The following is a 15,062-nucleotide window of genomic DNA, read 5'->3' on the forward strand; positions in this document are numbered from 1 at the left end:
AAAAGCCCAAATCCTTTTCCCCCAACCCAATTTACCTACAGATCTTTGTGCATGTAGGCATTTTTCTTCTAACCATGATTCCTAGCTGTCACCCAGAAGAAACCGACCTACTACAAAAATCTGTGCATGATGAGTTAGTTGTCCCCATTACTCCATGAGAGGCTGAGGATTCCAAAGGACAGCTTGACTATTTTGGGAGGTGGTATGAAAAAAACAAGTACTGTGGCACCCAATTTTTTTTAAGAGCCCTTGTTTTAAAATATCTTTAAAATATTTTAAATATAATTTCAATTAAATGTGTTTAATGTTATAGAATCATAGAATCATAAAGGTTGGAAAAGCCCTCCAAGATCATCTGGTCTAACCACCCCCCTACCACCAATTTCACCCACTAAACCATATCCCTAAGCCAGGTCCAAACTTTCCTTGAACACCCCCAGGGATGGTGACTCCACTACCTCCCTGGGCAACCCATTCCAATACCTGACTAACTTTTCTGAGAAGAAACGTCTCCGAATTTCCAGCCTGAATCTCCCCTGGCACAACCTGAGGCCATCTCCTCTAGTCCTATCACTAGTTACCTGCGAGAAGAGGCTGACCCCCAGCTCCCCACACCTTCCTTTTAAGTAGTTGCAGAAAGTAATAAGGTCTCCCCTGAGCCTTCTCTTCTCCAGACTAAATAACCCCAGTTTCTTCAGTCACTCCTCACAGGACTTTTGTTCCAGACCTCTGAACTCCCAGAGTACTGTGGGAATAGTATGAGAATTTTTGTAGAAAACACTTAAACAAAAATGCCAGAAGAGTTATACAGTAAATAAAACAACAGTATTATTTCAGTTTACTTTTCACTTAAAATATTGCAATAAGTTAATGATATGTAAAACGCTGCAAGTGCTTTCTTTTACAATAAGTTCAATGATTTCAGAAGTAATTTGCAATATGCAACCATTAGGGCATTAACCAGTCACTTGAAAAGAATAACATGGGGATTTGCTGCTGAAATATTAACACTGATGAATAGCAACGTCACTGTTTTCAATCATGCTAGACTTTCAATGATATACATTGGATAAGTTGACGTTATATTTCTCCCTGCTCTGAGATTTGAATTATTTGAATATTCTTTGAATTAGTGGCAAGTTAAGCAGTGCTGGAGTTTGAAGAACAAATTCCATTAAAAGTTTTAAGACTTCTTTTTGAAAAATTGTGGTGGTTTTACTCAGGTGGACAGCTGAGCTTCACCTCAGCCGCTCTCTCACTCCCCCTCCTCAAAGGGAAATGGGGAGAAAATACGATGTAAAGGGCTCAAGGATTGAGATAGGGACCGGGAGATCACTCAACAATACCGTGACAGGCAAAACAGGCCCAGAGTAGGGAGATAATAAAATGTATTCCCTATTGCTATCAGGATAGAGAAGTGAGAAACAAAGAAAAGAAACAAAATATACCTTCCCCCTATCCACCCTCTTCTACATCCTCCCCCCCAAGTGGTGCAGAGGAACAGGGAATGGGGGCTGCAGTCAGTCTATAGCACTTCCTCTCTTTTGCTCTTTCACTGTCACTCCCTGCCCTGCTCCCAGTGGGGTTGTGGGGTCCCTCCCATCGGGTGCCATCCTTCCCAAACTGCTTTTCCCAAAGCTCCTCAAGCACTGCTCCCACACGGCTCCGTCCCACGGGGTCCATCCATCCATCCATCACCCAGGAGCAAACTGTTCCAGCACGGGTCCCCCACGTGTGGGTGGCAGCTCCCCCCAGACCCCCTGCTCCTGCGTGGGCTCCTCTCCACGGGCTGCACGTGCTTCTGCCACCCTGCTGCTGTAATCCCAGGAAACTACAAAGCCACCTAGCTGCAGAGGCATTGGCGACAGGGGTGGGGAGACAGTTCAGCATTACATCAGCTTGTAATGTCTGATTTTGCTCTTTACAAGAACAGAAACAAAATAATAATAACAATAACAACAACAATGACAACAATAATTCAAGACTTTCAAATGTGTTCATGGTAAATAAAGAGGATGTATGGCATGCTGGCAGGGGTACAGGAGTGTGATATTCCTGGAGATCCTGGCTCAAGCCCAGATTTGTAGCACACATAAGACCAGCATATTCCTACAAATCAAATAATGGTAGCATATACTTGCACTGGACACATTTCAGCTCCATACTCCTTTACAGTTCAGGAGGAGTCTCCCTCACTTTTTCCAAATTCTGAAAGAGAACAACATTTCATGAAATATTCCAGCATCATTGAAAATAACTCTTATTTTCCAAAAACACACTTGGCCAATTTCACCCATCAGAGTGTGTGCCCTTTCCCATGCCAAAGTTTAGTTGACAGAGCCTGCGTGGAGTAGTATTTACTTCTGCTTACATGGACCAAGGTAGAAAGGCAGGGTCCTACAGACTTCTAGCATTTGTAGATTGAGTCAATCCCATGACACAAACTTCCTACTATGTTTTATTTACTCTTAGTAGTAGATCAGCTGTGCTACACAACTGCCAAATGGGCAGTTAAACCTTTTCTTTTCTGAGCAGGGAAGCAAAGTGTGGTGCTACTAGTACAGGCAGATACAGGGAACATAGGTCACAGGGCACAAAGATGAACAGCATCACTTTCCTCATCACTTAGTGCAGCTGCCACCTTGCTCTGCCAGTTTTGCTGTCTTTTAAAAGCCTGGAGCATTTCAATTGTATAATATGTCTTTTTATACTAAGTACAGCCTCACATATTTTTTTCCTAAAGGAACGATTTTCTTCACTTAGTGTAGTTGCCTATACATTATTCATTTGTTTTCCTTCAATCCAGTAACAGCAGAGTATCTCCTTGGATTTTCTTTGAGGCACACAACATCACATTTGTTTTCCCAAATCTGTTCATCTTTGCAGTTACCTAATTCACAGTGCTTCAAGCTGTTGGACATCTACCAGCGCACTAAACAAAAACTAGCATAACGAAAGCAACAGGCTCGTGAAATGAATAGGTGTAATCATCAGATACAATGCACCCTCACGTCATTGAAAATATGTGTTATTTTCTCTATTTTATGTTCTTTGGCTGTGCAGATGGGTTACAACTGGTACAATACCTCCCTGTAGGTTTCTGAAGATAGAAAGTAACCTGGCATCAGACTTGTGTCCCATACATTTCCCAAGCTCATCTAACATGTTTTTCTTCCCTTGGATTTTTTCAATACTTGCTGATCATCCTCTGAGTCAACAAGTGAAAGAACACTGAAGAGGAAGACCTTATTCATTAACAAAACACCTCCATGACATATACACAAAACACCTCCATGACATATACACCTCCATGACATACACACATTGTCATAGTATATATAGACAATGCACAACACATGGCTAGGAAAAAAAAAAAAAAAGAAAAGATTGAAAACAGCCATTTTCATCAAAAGACAGGAGACCTCCTGCTCGGATTTTATTCCCTCTCAAATCCTCATTGCTGAAGTCAAATATTACCAGTAGATCCATATTGGCTGCAGGGCAAAATAAATTTATGCTTAACAAAGATCAGGGTTTTCTTGCATTTTGGGTGTCACTATGCACACTGACACTATCCTTTCCCTCTCCCAGCAGCACCTAGGTCTAAACAAATTTGAAAGCACAGGGGTAAATTCATTCACCAAGTTCACCAAACAAATCTGTTGCGGAGTTTGGAGATCTCAGTCAAGAATGGAGCCCTTGCCTGGTAGGCCACCTGCTGCTACCAACAGGCTCCTGGCTGCTTTTGTTAAGCATATGGAATTTTTATATCATATTTCAAAAAGTTATAGCCTTTCGTATATATTGCCTGCAAATCCTTGACACCTAACTTTGACAGTCAGGGTCATGCAGGATAAACAAAGAAACACACACCTCTCAAAAGACCAAATCTTTCATTTTGCTTTTTGGTTTTTGTGTCCTTCCTTCCTTCCTTCCTTCCTTCCTTCCTTCCTTCCTTCCTTCCTTCCTTCCTTCCTTCCTTCCTTCCTTCCTTCCTTCCTTCCTTCCTTCCTTCCTTCCTTCCTTCCTTCCTTCCTTCCTTCTTTTGTATCTTCCTTCCTTTGTATCTTCCTTTCTTCCTTTCTTTCATCCCATTTTTTACTATTTTCTTTCTTCTTCTTTTTTTTCCTGTTTTTTCTCTCTCTCTCTCTCTTTTTTCTTTTTTTTTTTTTCTTTTTTTTTTTTATTATTTTAAAGGCTAAGTACATGACTGTATCAATTTTATCAATAGCATCTTTACCACACAGCACTTTCAACCCAAGATATCTTTTGTCTAAGGGAACTTCTTTGAGCCTAAAAACCAAGAAATTAAACTTTTTTTAGTAAGGTTTTATATTTTTCTACTGCTGTTAATGGGGTTTCTCTTTCACTTTTCACTTTGTGCTGTTTCAGGGCTTCAGACCTGCCTACAAATGCAATGCAACTTTATTGGACTTGGCAAATAACTGGAAACAGTATCAAACACCACCTGTCTAAAATTAAGAAAACTAAATAAAAAGCTCAGATTGTACACAACCCATTTACAAGATTTTATATGATAACATGTATTTCTAACACTAATTCACCTATACATATAATCTTTGGTATTTTCTTTTTGTTCTTTAATTACTGTAAGTTTGTGCAATTTCTCTGTGCTTTAAAATTATTTCCCAAGAACTTCAGTCCTTACAGTCTTGCACAGTTGCTTCCCCTTGAGGGAAAACAGCAAGGGACCAAACAAGATGCAAGCTTCCCTGGGGAATCCAACACACTCCTCTAAGAGAAAAATTGCTCTAGCAAAAAAAAGTAAGCTGGAAAAGGCAGGAGAGGGGTTCATGATAATTAAAAGCAGTGTTGCCAATTATAAGAGAATATTATTGGGAAATTCTTTCATGATCTTAGAATTTTCATTACAAATACTTGCAAGTTTTAATACAGCTGTTAAAGCAGAAACAGAGAGCAAGTGATCTCTAAGCATGCCTGACTCTTTCACTAGTCTTTACCAAAACTTATTAGCCAGGTAGCTATTGCATAGTTATTGGCAACACAGAACTAACTGAGAAACACAGGCTGAATCTCAAAATTCAACACCCCTACAATTGCAGAGAATCCTAAAATGATATCTAGCTCAGAAATCACCACAAGGCTTTTTCCATGCACAAGTGAATTAAGTCTCATGGCTGACCCAAGGAAATGACATGCATTCTACCTTTCAGAGGGAGAGGAAAAACATTTTTTGCCTGGAAACTCCCAGCACGTTCTTCATGCATAAACTACAAGACTGTCCAGAATGCACTGACAGTTCCTTATGTGTTGGAGCCCACAGCTTCTGGAATATCTTAGACTCTTACCAACAAGGCTGCAGTTTATCAGTCTATGGCAATCCATTCATCCAAATATTAAAGTACAACTACATTTGCCCACATACACATGTAGAAGTCTACTTTCTGCTCACAACCCACATCTACTGTTGGTATTTTTTATCTTACAAGAAAGTGTGAGATTATGAAACAATTTAATTTCTCAATTTTCATATGTTCATTGTTACGTTAGGACAACTCAACCTCCCCCTCCAAAGATCTTAAGACATGAAGGATAAGGAGTTAAGATGTAATAATTTTTGTAGTTCTATTTAGCTGGATGACAAAGCTGAAGATTTTTGTTCCCTCCTTCCACATCTCCACTCTACCTGATACCCCAAACTTGTGCTTTTTCGGGGGAAGAAAAAGCCCACCACCACAGTAGTGACCTCTTGAACACTTCTGACTAATAAACATATCTCTGTCTTTGGGATGCATCCCACTGCACATGTGAAATAGGTAACAATTCACAGCTATTCCTACTAATTCTCAACTTTTTGTGCACATCATGGCATTCATGTCCAATACTGGCTGTTTTGCAGACTAAGTCTGCATTTCTGAACACACTAATCAAGGGTTACTCCAAGGCAAGTGGGTATACGTTGCATTCACAAATGTAAGAAGAAAACCAGAACAAGACTCATCCCCAAAGCAGGTTATCATTAGTGCTTGTTTGAAAATAAAATTCTTGCTAACATTCCTTTAGCACATAAGTTAAGAAGTCTCCTTTCTGGGATACCCTTTCCTCAAGATTTTCACTAATCAGCCCAGCTCATTATATCTGAACATCTGTCTTGCTTCCACTTGCCACATACGGAAAATAAATGAAGTCTTTGAAAGGATGATACTAAGTGAAAAATAACTGTACAGAAAACAGACGTCAATAAATAAACCAAATGCTTGGTACAGTACAAAGCACACCTTGATTTGTCTAAACACACTAAATAAACTTCCAAGTTTTAATGTAAGACTTAGCTATCTTTTGCACACAATTATGTGGTCACATACTTCTGGGTGAGCAAGCTGGTGGAGAAATATTGATTTCCTCATGTTGACCTTAAAATTGTGCACATATAGCTCCTAAATCCATATGTCAGTACATAAATAACCAGCTTAATTTTAGAAGCTAATGCATTCTCCAAGCTCTATCAAATATCCTGACGCTTCATATGTAATGCAACATAATAGTTTTATAGTAGTTTGTATTCCTAAACAACAACATAATCTCTTGAATTTTGAAAATCCTGTCTGTTATGACTAGTATTAGTATGCAAATACTTTTTACGTATTCTGAGAATAAATAAACTTCAGCTTTTAATGTTAAAGGAAAAAAAAAAAAGAAAAAGAAAAAAAATAGTCTAATTTGATAAGCTAAGTACATCCTCTTCTGCTGCACCCTTCAAAACAAATGAATTTTGACTGTATTTGAATAGTCTGCTTCTGCCATTGCAAATACCAAGTTCCTGTTCTCTTAAATAGGTTGAATTTTAATTGATTCCCATTTCAAGAAGTTTTTCTGGGTCTTTTCAACTTCAGTACAGATTCAGGAAATAAGACAGGAAGGGCCATTGCATGTTTTAGTTTACCAAAATGAGTCCAGGACAATCAACAATGCAGAAGGAAGAGTTTCTCAGAACTTAGGTACACAAAAAAGACAAATGTCCAACTGCAACATCTCTTGAAATTGAAGATTTCCATTCTATGCTAATAAAGTTAGTAGCAAAAAGAACAAAAATCATCCATCTTTACATTTATTTCAATGATTGCTGGAGGTAAACAGGATAGTGACAGAAAGCAAAATGGGAAAACAAAGCTTTTGCAATAAGATTAAACTGGACATGAAAATAAAGAGTTCCGCTTTAATTACAGTATTCTCCAACAGAGGAACTGAATTTCTGTCATATAGGTTTTAAAGCCAAGATGGTATAATGAAACCAACCTGAGTTGCTGCAGAACTGTTTTTCTTCAAATAAGTTAATGCTGAAAAGAAAAGTTCATATTAAACATGATATTGTAAAATAAATCTTAATTGAAGCCCCTTGTACAGACAGCAGCACTCTACCTCTTCTCATGTGAAGAATTACCTTATCAGCTGGAGAACAAGACACAATATTGACTGTAACTGAGAATTAATGCAAAGATCCACTGGTAGATATAACATAACAGGAAACAATTGCACCAGTGGGCTCTGGTCCCTTAACACATAAATATCAAAGACGGCCTCAGCCATTGTCACAAATACCCAAAGACACTTGGCCTGCACTCTCCAGTGTCTGATACCAACACATGTTATGGTATCCCAGTTAGTTTTCTTTCAATATATTATGTCTTCAAACAAAACAACAACAACAAAAAAACTTCCTTTACATTTAGGGAAATCCTCTTTTGACAGAAAGCAGTGGATTTTCTTTCTAAACAGTCTGCTTTAGGATAGACATGGATCAAAAGCTTTACATAGGTCTTCCTTTTCCTATATGTTTACTGCATGAGATAAAGAAGAGACCAGTAACCAAGGGCAAAACTGAAGCAGGTTCATCTTAGCACAGCCCTTTTGAAATTGTAGCTTGAGAAGTGTACCTCAGAGGTGCTATATTTTGTTGGAAGGTGCTAAAATCACAGTTTTACAAGATAAACTTTTTACTGAATGTCGTTCTGTCTTCCTAACAAATGTTTCCTGATTCTAAACATGTCTAGGCAATGATACTTCTAGCCAAGTTTACACTAGAGTAATAATTCTTTTCTGGCTACATGAGCAGTAAAGGACTGTGGACTGTGTTCTAGCATAAACTAGACTTGTTTTTCCCAGGACCACTAAATAGTGGAGGTTCCCTGTGCAGGTGTAAGTCTTACCTACACACAGTCAGTGTGCAATTGGAGTAAGAAGCACACACTGGGTCTGTTTGTCCTTAGTACAAAGCAGCTGTAAAGAAAGAGGGTCCAAGCCCTATGTGACATTGTCTTGCCGCTTTGCAGTCCTGACCAGAGGATAATGCAACTAAGGGACCCAGCTTAGGCTTACTGCAATCGCAAAAAATTACAAGGTTTAGGACTCTGTAGGAATACCACATGTGCCGCATAGAGCCACAGCTGCTCAGCAGTAACTTGAAATGTGGTGGGGACAAAAGAAGTGTGTAACTGGCTTTGGTTAGTCTGGATGTCAGTCATGTTTCTGGACTGAACTGCCTCTTTTTGGGAACATACTGCACTCCTCCACAGACCCTGAACTTCAGCAGCTACCCCTGCCCACCACAGCAGCTGCTGGCCCACATGGTGCCAAACAAGCTCAGCATCTCTGTGGCTAAGCTGCCTTGACCGATACAAGCTGGTTGCTTATGAACAGGAAAGCATCTAAACAGCAGAGCTCGTTAGTGAGTAATAAATCTTGATCCTTTCTTCCTCTAGCATATTACTCAGGTCACGTTGTGAATCGTAGCCAATTCATTCAGCTAGAGCACTCAGCATCATTCCTCTGAAAAACCACAGAACCAGAATTAAGGACTTCTAGCTTTTAGAGGAGTATTTATAAAGAGTATCAAGAGTTTGGTGACTGCCATTAATCTGCTGACAATGGCCAGTTCAGGCTACTTTGCGAGTGTGGAAACACTCAGGAGGAGTGAATAAAATGGTAACATACTGCCCTCTAACAGAGCACAACTGCTGCTTTAGGACAGATAAACTAGAAGATTTGCAAAGATACTTTGGACCTGTTTTGAATCTGTGATGGAGAATCCTGTAAACCAAGTTTTCATTTACCTACAGAGAAGCATTGTGTACTATGAAAAACATAAGAATAGAAGCAAGGTGTTTTCAGTCAGCACCTACATTAAATATGTTTAACTAAGTAACAAGATAATAATTAAATGGCTTTTTTTTTTTTTTTTTGGTTGGGTCACGAGGAGACTCTCACAGTCACAAGCTGCAAAAGCTTTCACTGCTATTCACAGGACACCCAAGGGGGAAAAAAACATTTAAATATTATAAGCTATATTATAAATATTTAAAGTTGTTTTGAGTGTGTGTGTGTGTGGTTTTTTTTTGTTGTTGTTTGTTTGTTTTTTGTTTGTTTGTTTGTTCTTTTAACTTCACAAACCCATCAACTTATAGCACCCATTCATTTCTGACAATAGTCTAAAAGTCCAGGGCAGTTTAATACGAGCAAGTTGATGAAGAAAGGAAAAAAGCAAACTCTGTCACCACTTCAGAAACTGAACTGTTGTGACCACAAAGCTTTCTTTCAGCAGCTGGCTAAATTCCACCTACGGCCACCTTCTAGTCCAGAAAACTAAGCCTCCTCTGAGATCCAGGTACTTCTTTAACTTAATATTAGCAGAATATCCATTTGGGGGAATGAAAACTTAAATGAGGTTGCTATAAATACCATCAATCCCAGTGTCATAAGAGGAAAGTTCAATTAACTCAGATCAGAACCAAAATCATATTCTGAAAATGAGATAATGATGAAACACCACATGTTGTTTTTATTATTTTATTTTATTTTATTTTTAAATTAGCCATTCTGTCAGTAGCTCAGAGGGAAAGCTCAACAGTCTCAGAAACCAGGAGTCTTTTCTGTTGAAATGCAGCAGCTGTTTGTAAGGGCTTGTTGAAATTACCATGAAACTTGAACCATACTGGAGGGAAGACTGTGAAACAAAATAGCCTGTAAAGAGCAGCTGTGTCTGAGGAGTTCAGCTTCAGTGCTGTTAAACTGTGAGCTCCTTGCAGAGAGATTTTTCCAGCCTCAGGAAAGAATACTCTTGAAAACAGAGTCAGAGGAATTTTTAAAACCTCCCTCAACCAGAAATCTCATTTAACTGTTTTGATTTTCATTTTATTTTTTGCTAAGACCATCACACCAGGCTTTAAAAAAATTGATAGTGGTCCTCTCACTGCTAAATGAGTAGAACAGCCACCTAATTGACTCATCGGGAGACAAAACTTGACCTTGCATATTAAATAAATAAATTAATACATCCAGGATTGCTTACAACGCAAGTTAAGCCATTTTGTTTTCCACTTCTCTCGTCTGCTACAGAGCATAGGACTCTCCTAATAGTATTCTTTTCCCTAATTAGGTCAAAAATAGAAATCCATAAGCACTGCCAAATAATTCCTGACCACTTCTCTGGGTGTGGCCACTACTTGTTTATGTAGAGTCACAACACATGTATCTTTTGCAGAATTTTCCAGATATGCAGTTAATATGCAAAGGAAACACTGGAATGCACAGAACACAACATCAGCTTTGTAGCACTGGCAAGCAATTTACAGAATCACAGAATCGCAGAATCACAGAATTTCTGGGTTGGAAGAGACCTCAAGATCATTGAGTCCAACCTCTGCCCTAACGCTAACAGTCCCCACTAAACCATATCCCTAAGCTCTACATCTAAACGTCTTTTAAAGACTTCCAGGGATGGTGACTCCACCACTTCCCTGGGCAGCCTGTTCCAATCCCTAACAACCCTTTCAGTAAAGAAGTTCTTCCGAACATCCACTTCAAAAAGAAAAAAAAAAAAGTACAAAATCTAAACCAATAGGGACAAGGAAATGGTTTCAAGTGCCTGCTATCTGTAGATAAAAGAGCCCAAGAAGAGCTACCCAAGAACAGCAGTAGCTCTCTGTATGGTATTTAGCTCATCTGCACCAGCTTACTTGTTCCATAAGTGCTGGTGCATACAGGGCAAGAGGACGTGTGTGTTCAGTGTAATAAAAACCCAGAGCATAAAGCCCGTTAGAGCCCAAAGCACTGTTCTTTGCACAGATATCGGAAGGTATGTGGGTATACCGGGGATGCATGAATTTTGCAATATTTGTAGTAAGTGAACGAGTTATGTGTGGATAGAACAAATTGGCAGTCTGGGGCCCAATTCACATGTAGGGCATGAGGGAAGATTTAATACTTACAAGGGGTTTGAACAAACACAGGCTCCAGAACTTGAGCTTTAGTCCTCCCTCTACTGTTTACAATCATTGCACACCAAGCAGGAGCTTGTGGCTGGAGCAAGGGAGCAAAGAAACTCAGTGAGGGTCCTTTCCTCTCTCCTTCAATTTCAACCTCCCCAGTCCTCTTGCACAAGCTGCCACAAATGAGGAACCCAACCAAATCTGCAATACTCTTCAGAGGTGAAGTTTCTCACTGCTCGCAGCCCAACTTGGCAGCCTCATGCCTGTAATTCACACAGCATAGGAGGCAGGACAAGGGCTGGCTCACCAACACAAGGGCTGTGCCTGTTCCTGGGTTGGACTTACAGGATGTTAGCATTTAGACAGATCTGTCAGAACCTTGCCTTTGTTTGACACAACACCCAAAGCTACAAAACCCATCATGACATAACAGACAACATATGTACAAAGGAAAAGAAGAGGGACATTTTTTCCTGACCAGTTGAAATAAAATCTGATTTTGCCTTCACAAATTTACAGACCTGTCTGTAGTGTGCTCCCCAAATCTGATCTTTCTACTTTATTATTTGTTATTTATTATGTTACCACATCAGATCAAAAGGGGAGAGGAGAGAAAACAAAGATGGGAGCTCATCCTTTGGAAACATCAAGGTCATTTGACTGTAAGAAGTGGTACATTACCCTTTGCAAACATGTTCCGTGCATTCACAGCATTTCACACCCTGTCCTTACATCCTTACACTTACCTACCAGTGTGGGTATCTCAAGAGCATCTGGTAAAAAAATATGGTATTATGGCATTAGGGTTAAGACTGAGCAAAACCTTGCCTCTTTCACATGCCTTTCCAAAGCCTCCATCCCCTTTAGTGCAGCTGCTCATTCACCTCCCTTCCTATGGTGTGGTTTTCTGGAAGAGCTTATGCCAGAAGGAGGTTTAGAAGAAAAGAGAAGGGAAGGATCCAGAGGAGTACTCTGTGGCTGCCACTCTCATTTTTGGAACTCAAGAGCAGAATTGACAGGAACAGAAGTGGGGAATCACAGATCTCAGTTGACAGCACCCTACAGGGGCAAGGCAGTCAGCCAGGATAAGGCTAAGTGCTTGCCATTTCTAATGTTTTCTGAGGTTGCAATGCCCTGTTGAGAGGAGGAGGTCAGAAGAATATGATTTCACAACACACATTTACTCTGCTTATTGGCAATTGAGCCTTTGAAGAAAACCGTATTTATTAGCATGCATGATACATTGCTATTTGCAGGATAATTCCCAGGTCCATAATCTGTAGTGCAATGGGTTGACAGAGATAGCTGAGAAGCCATGAAATATCATATTACCATAAGGCTGTAGCTGTCAAAATTGCATAATTAAGTGAGAAGGAGGTCTTAAAAGTCCTGCAGGTTGTCAGGGCCCTGTGTGAAGAGGGGAGAGTCTGTAAGTTTTTCTGCCTGGTCCTCAGGGTTTAGCAACCTGTGTTCAAGGTTGGCTTTGCCAAGGTGTAACCATTTAGCCCTGGATGAAATCTCTGTGAAAACAGCTATGTGGTGAAGAAGAGCTGTGAGAGGCTTCATGGAGTGCTTCTTTCTCCTTGGGTCAGGAGATGCATTTAATTTCATGCTCTTCCTCATTGGGCCTTGTTGGAGCCGTCTTGCAGGTGTGTGCTTCCTGGCCTCGCACCTTGCTCGCCCTGATGTGCTAACTTGGCTCCATGGCTTGACCTCAGACAATCCTCATCAGTGGGGCTGGCGTGGTGGTCATGGGTCCTTTGGCTGTCCGCACTCATCCTGCCAGACCTGTGCAGCTATCCTTTTGGGGTGCTGTGGTTCTGTGCACTTGATGGTGCAGACACAACTCTGCCTGCCTCTCCACCACCCTCATCTCCCTCCATTAGCAGAACAGCTGGTCCCTGACAAAGCGCATCTTAAAAACCAATCAGCTTTCAAACTGGATGAAAGTCCACGTCTCAGCATCACAAACTTGTCTGGATAATGCACCAAGCTACCCCTTCTGCAACTACCTTTGTGTTTTCTTTCAGGGATGCCCTCCCTGAAACACTCCCAGCAGTCACTGCCCTGTCCTCCTCTGCCTTTTTTCTTTCAAGACGTTAAGCAGCCAGCTTGCTAAGGGCAGAAAGCAGGACAGCATGGTAGAATCCTTCAGAATTCATTCGTGTGTAAATGCGGGTGGGGAAATCCGCAAAGAGATGTTTCTTCTCACCCTGCCTGTAAAACTGCATGACAAGCAGCCTCTGCAGTCTGTGCAGAGTCCCATGAGTTCTCAATAACAGAAATCGGGATGAATTCTCAAATTATATCTGCCTCAGGGAAGAGACGTTCCCGCTCACGTATTTGCTCAGCTCTGATGCACTGGAGCCCCAGGCACCAAGTCAACCACCAGTAATTTCAGTTCTGCTTTCGGAACAGGACGTGTCAGAATCTCTGAAGACACATCCGGCTAAGAGCAAACTGCAATCATTCCAGTGAATTAAGTGCCTATTAGGAGACTTTAATTTCTTTAACTTGTCTACACAGGAGAGTTACTCTAATCCAGAGCACTTTCAAAGTTTATTTAGATCACCTCCAGTGGATCATGCAGTTGCTACTTCCTATTCCTTTTCACACAACACAACACAAAAATCAAATGTTATCCAGATCACTGAATTGCTTTTTTTTTTTTTTTTTTTTTTTTTGGGATCCTTAGAAATATTTTGAGCTGAATGGGAAGAATGAAAAATACCTCATTCCTATTCCCTAGTGCAATAAGTATATGTAGATGTTGTGAATCATTTCTCTGAACGATCTCCACAAAAATCTTTAAAATATAAAATATCACGTTGGAAAGTCATGTGGGTGTTTCTTGAACAAGTTGTGATCTATTTTTAGTCTATGAACTATATAGCAAAAAAGTCTCCACCATAAACATGTAGGCTTTTTGCTTTTTTAAAAAACACAACTCCATATTCCCTAACCACAAAAACTTTTTGCAAGGTACCAGAATATAAATGCTTCTACTCCAAGCTACCTCATCATACAAATTCAACATTTTCTTACCCTGATTTTATTTAGGAAGAGGTGTTTTTTGTGTGTGTGTGTGTTTTTTGTTGTTTGTTTGTTTTGTGTGTGTGTTTTGTTTGTTTGTTTGCTTTTACAGAGGTTTACATGTAAGTATTGAGTTACCCCCACATACCACTCACATTTTGTCCAAAAGAAAGCAGTTTAGGTTGTTTAACTGTTTATTTCAAGCAGTTGGTATGATTATACTAGCATAAACACACACACACGCTCCTCCTGTTCTGTTGTATATATCAGTGTATTCAGACATTTTGGATGAGATTCTGTTTTCAGTAACAACTGCCATATATTGACAGACATCCAGCTGGCAGCAGAACTGGACCCCAAGACCTGTCACTGCTGCTCTTTATTCCAAAGTCACTCAGTGTCAACAGGGGTTCTTAGTTCGATACTCTTCATTCTTCCTTACCCCATCACTTCCACTTTAATTTAACAAAATCGTCTCATTTGCTCTCATAGTCTGCCATACCAGCCTTCATTCCCAGCAAATTACTTTAAAAAGCACCCACCACACCATGCAAAAGAAAGGAGAATATATTTCTGGAGCTTTTCAGCATCTCCCATGTATTCTTTACTGTGTATGAAAGCTGCTGTGCTTCCACAGCAGCCTCTCCCTCTTTGAAGTTTCACCTTTGCATCCCTTAGCTTCCTTTGCATGTTTACAGGACCAGCCACAGTGCAATGAAGCCATAGCATCACTCCACACATAGCAAATACTATGGCCTATAACCAGCAGAGAAATACACTTTT

Source organism: Anas acuta, chromosome Z (assembly GCF_963932015.1).
Source record: "Anas acuta chromosome Z, bAnaAcu1.1, whole genome shotgun sequence".
Classification (NCBI taxonomy): domain Eukaryota; kingdom Metazoa; phylum Chordata; class Aves; order Anseriformes; family Anatidae; genus Anas; species Anas acuta.